We start from the raw sequence: 5457 nt of genomic DNA, 5'->3' as shown, positions 1-5457 counted from the left end.
ACTTCCTGCTTCCGGTATGTTACAGTGCCGTTGCACCTCTATTAGTTGTTGAGATGACCTGGTGTGGTTGTTTGCAGGGCTTTCAAGGAACATCATTACCAGACAGTGTTAGAACACCTGTGTACAGCCCAGCACTGTCAGGTAAGACGTGTCCTGGAAGCCAAAGAAAGGGAAGGTCAACCAAAAGCACATAACTAACTATATCCAACCTCAGAGCATATCTAGGTCTACACAACCCTTAGAATCCTACTCAAACCTATCAGCAACTCATAAGATATTACTACCCAGGATCAAGGGCTAAGAAAATACAGTGCTACGTGGGATTGTGTTTGTGTGTTATGTGTTTATGTCAATGATGCCTGCAGAGGGTCATCATCATCATTACCAGGCAGTATTAGAGAGAGTTATGACATCCAAAACTACCTCGTAAGATGGAGATGGCCATCCAAATATTAATATTTACTTTACAAGAGCAGCACAGATGCAGACATTGTAAATAGGGGAGGCTACCATACAGGTGGTTCCAGAAAAGCACTGACTGATTGCTGTGTTTACCAAACCCTGTAGGATTTCTTTGACGTTTTTATTCTATCATTTTGCAACCACATCAGTAGGCTAAGTCACTGTTAATAATTATCCAAACACATCACAACTGGGCTTTTTTATGATCCAAGAACATAAACTATAATTTAAGAGGCTGTGGTTTTACAAAGATTCCTTGAAGTTATGCAATCTGTGCTGTTAAAAAAAAAGTATGGTAGGCCACTGAGCCATCACAAAGTCAGGCCGCAGCTGCATCAAAACACTACTGTATTACGCAGGTAATTTAGTATTCTAGAGTACCACAATAACAGGAACTTCAGAAGAACTGAACTGACTTCAGAAATATGATTACTCCCATGTCTAGACTAATATGCCTCAAGATCACATTATTATTGCCACATTGGCAAACTGCCACCAACATTGAATGCCCTCATTGACACTTCATGGCAAACATTATACATTACATAACACCTAGGTACAAACTGTATGCACTGTGTACAATTCACACTGTTCCTGCACCATTATAGCATTTCAAAATTGGTCTTGTGTTATTTCACCAAATACATATTGTCTGATTACATTATCCCTTTTATGTGAAGTATCAACATTACTTTCAGTAGTAGAGATTTGATTTCATTCATTGTAGTCTACAAGTAAAATCTTGTTTGATTTCTTTCTTCATGTTCAAAATATATAGCCTCCATTGCTGTCAGAACAAGCATAAAGAAAAGGTTTTAATCTGAAACAAGCAAAGCAAACATTACTTGATGTAAATGTCATGGGATTAGTGGGTTGCGAGAGCGGGGAAGGTTGTATGTCGGTGGGAGCAGGTAAAAATGTGGGACAATACTCTGAGAAAAAGAGGGAGAGGGAGTAGGTAGGAGGGTAAAAAGGGAGGAGACTGAGAAGGAAATCAAACAGCAACACCTGTAATCTTACCGTTGTGAATAGAGCAGTAAAGGAAGAATGTACAAAAAAAACTGAGGAGTTGTAGAGGGGGAAAGAAGAGGGGGAAATATCTCAAATTTCCCCCTGGAGCCCGAGAGAGAGCCATATCCAGTCTCTCTCTGGTCATTCAAGACCCCATGAAAGGCAAAACCCACAGACATGCCCTGCTCCCTCCTAGTCTTCAGCCGGGCAGCATTTCAGTAGACAGACCAGCACTAGAGGCCCTCTAAGGGAGAAAAGGAGAGAGGGAAAGAAAATAGATAAATAATATTTTAGGAGGCTGAAAGCACAGTTAAATAAGGAAGCATTTGATATACAAGAAATGTATATATTTGGCATATATCAGATAATAATCTGATGCTCATCCCTAGTCTAGTCCCTAATCCATTATTGGGGTTAAGGAGGATGTGACATTACATTCTCCTTTTATGAAACTTAATGTTTTCAATACTCCTGAGTAAACCCCTACAATAGGTTTTACATGACCTTTTAACAATAAAGACCTGTTTTCTTGAATAATCTAATTAACCTCTAAATTGTAGTTACAGTATATTGATACATTTCAAGTGACACAAGTATAGGAATGACTTTACATCATATTCAGTTGTATGCATAGATGCAAAAATCTACTTTGCTTTAAAGCCAAACTGTTAATTCAGCATCTGCATGGTCACCGCCTACCCTGATGGTCACCGCCTACCCTGATGGTCACCGCCTACCCTGATGGTCACCGCCTACCCTGAGTGTTTTGCATGCGTGAACAAACAGAAATTTAACAAAGGACTCAACCGGTTGCTTAGTCATTCAGACAAAATGGCTGCATGGTCTTAACCACACAAAACCAATCCATGCACTACCTGACCTCTCACCTGTGAACACCATTCACTTTTATATATGCTTTCAACACATGTATTTGAGGTTAGGCACATCGGCACTACACAAAATGTATCTTACTCTCGCAGGAGAAAATCATAAAAAGTCCTAGCAACAATGATCTCTTGAGAAAATGACATTATCACCACCTGTAGATGACAGGTGTAAGTTGTAAAAAAAAACAGTTTTAATGCATTTTCCTATTCCTTCCACATTCCCAACCGTGATATCCATTGTTGCTTGTATTTAAGTTTTTAACTAGTGGCCTATGCAAGTAATGTAATAGCACAAACAAGGCAATACTGCAACTGTTCTTTATAAACCAACAATTATCAAACCAGAGATTCGGATTGAGGAGCGAATTCTTACTTTAGTTTAGGCCAATAACTAGACAACTTAGTGTACTACTCTACATCTATTGACTTACAGAAATGGAATGAGGAGGGGGGAATACTCTTATTTAATCTCCTCTTTAATCATACCAGTAAAAACAAGTAAGAACAAGTCTGACCAGAGCCTTTTGAAGTTATTCTTAGAGAAGACAAACATGCCAGTTACATCTATTATACTGAAAAGAAGAGGCCCTTTCACTCTCCACCTTTTTCCCCTTCTGGAGCCGAACAACTGTCTGAGTAGAATACAAAATAATTGAATAGAGAAACTGTCTCCTTACAGCATATCAACAACAAGATAAAGTCAATTCATCCATGAGACCACCATGCTTTGCTTATCCTGCACATAGTAGAATTGAGAAACTGTTGACAAGACTCTTTCTGTTTAGACCTTAGTGCCCTAACTGGTTTGTCTAGTCAAAGGATATATTTTTTCCTGTTTTGCACCACCATTCTCCTCTGTTTAGAGCACAAACTAGGGAGAGAGGCTTTCCTCAGTGACGACAGGTGTCTCTAATCTGATGCCATCTCAGTCGAACACCCTTCAAATCTTGACTTATTTTTCCATTCGAAAAAATCCTATTACAGATAAATACTGAAGTAAAACAGGAAAATATCAGCATACTGCCATTAAAATAATATTCTGTGATAGTGATCTTATAAAGTATTTCAAAAAGTCCCTTGTGTAAAAAGGGGGTTATAGTAATTAAGAAATTAGTATAAAGATAGGACTGTTTAAAAACTTTCGTTTTATAATTACAAGTTACCCTTCCTTATAGCAGCCAGAGAGCCAGAAGCCATAACAAGAGATACCATTGTGTTGCCGGGTCTTGTTGCTAGAGGCTTTTCTTCCTCTTCCCTCTTTCCTTCTCTTGTTGAAGGACGAATTCAAAAGGCAGAGAGGCCACCGAGATTCAGGAGATCAGTTGATCAGTAGATGTCAAAGGAAGGCAGAAAGGCAGACACCAGAGGTAGAGGTGATGTCCATCGTTGAGGGACCCCGGGGTGGTGGTGATGTTACCTGGACAAGCTCTTAATGCAAAGAGTCTGAGTTTGTAAAGGGCTTGGTTTACATGTACACCTACCAGCCCTAACCAAATGTCTCTCTGTGGTGTAACCAATCACCTTGCACCAAGCACCAAGCAGGTGCGTCTCCTTTCCTGTGATTCGTTGGGCCAGCCTACCGAGAGTCCACTGGGGTATGTGTGTTCGTGCATGTATGACATCAGCTTTACAGTCGAGAACCACACCCTACCCCGGCAGGGCTTCTCTTCCTCGTCTCAAACACACCTTTCCCCCCCTGCCCTGAGCTTGTGTTAAAGAGTAAAATAAATGAACAAAGTGCATTGGTATACAAAATAACATAATAATTTAACTCCTAATGGAGTGTAACACAGTAAAAGGTATAAGTAATAGTAAAAGCTTGAGGTTAAAGTACATTCTTGGTCAGTCTACTATACATGCATCTCTCCAATCTGTATATATTCTCAAAAGCAGTATCTATACATATTCTCTAGGGCTGTACTAACATACAGTACCTCACTCAACTGACCAAGGGCTTGATGATTAGTTGATTTGTTGAACTCAGGTGCGCTAGACTAGTACTGGGCTGAAACAAAAGCCTGCACATCGTTTGGGTCCCCAGGAAAAGGGTTATATGAACACTGCTGTAAATACTGTAGGTAAAATTGACAAACGCCTATGGAGTCATAGACATGGTGGTCCTGAAATGACCGCCAGGCCAGCTTTACTTTTAAGTACAAACCTGTAACCCTTACTGGAAGTTTATGGGTCGTTCTTGAATTACGGTGGCATTTGGGCATGGCATTTTTGGGGGAAAATGTACTTTTGCTCACATTGTTATTTCCCTTCATTTAAATTGACTAACACCAAGTGCCACTATGGATTTACACACAACAAATTATCAATGGAATCCTCTAATTTAGGACATACTAAAAGGGTGTGATTAGATAATAATTTTCTTTAATATAGATTCCTCCCCCGATAACATTTTGCCACTTGAAATTATGCTCAAGGTCATTGTATATCTCTGTAATCAGTGATTTTCAAGGCGGTAACACCAATGACACACATTATACTAGTAAAAACAATGGCATTTTAATAGCCTTCTTTGGTTTTATTAAATATTTGTGTTCGTGTCTAGCATTCAAAATAATAGATAGATATTTCTAAATCCCCAAAACATGTCACTACATCTCTACCAGAGGAGGCTGGTGGGAGGAGCTATTGGAGGAAGGGCTTATTGTAATGGCTGGAATGGAATCACTGGAATGGTACCAAACACATCAAACACATGGAAACAATGCGTTTGACTCCGTTCCATTTATTCCATTCCAGCCATTACAATGAGCCTGTCCTCCTATAGCTCCTTCGACCAGCCTCCTCTGACATCTACACATTACCAGTGGGACAAGCCAATTTGCTAGCACCCAGTAGTTTCTACAATGCATACAAATATATGTTTTGCAGTATAAAGGACTTACATATGTTTTCTTATTAAATAACAGTTCAATTAAACAGAACATTTATTATTTGTCATGTTTTTGTCAATTGAAAGTGTTTTTACAGGGTGCCAAAGTCAAGGGACAGCATTTACCAACGCAATTTGACACACAGCTAATCTTACCTCACATAAAACCATGAATAAGCAATACAGAACCAGCCACTAATAACTAGTAAC

The 5457-nt window shown here is 39.3% G+C and overlaps 1 long non-coding RNA gene across 1 annotated transcript; it reads right to left on the bottom strand.

Annotated features, from left to right (window-relative positions):
* Nucleotides 1-546: 546 nt before the first annotated feature.
* LOC311133235 lies at nt 547-3804 on the bottom strand. Its single transcript, XR_014613570.1, has 3 exons — nt 3570-3804; nt 1483-1717; nt 547-1249 (listed from the first exon to the last, which is right to left on the bottom strand). It is a non-coding gene; the product is annotated as an uncharacterized lncRNA (long non-coding RNA).
* Nucleotides 3805-5457: the final 1653 nt, after the last annotated feature.

This window comes from Coregonus lavaretus, assembly GCF_964263955.1.
Source record: "Coregonus lavaretus genome assembly, chromosome: 8".
Lineage (NCBI taxonomy): Eukaryota > Metazoa > Chordata > Actinopteri > Salmoniformes > Salmonidae > Coregonus > Coregonus lavaretus.
This window is presented reverse-complemented; position numbering and strand designations above follow the sequence as displayed.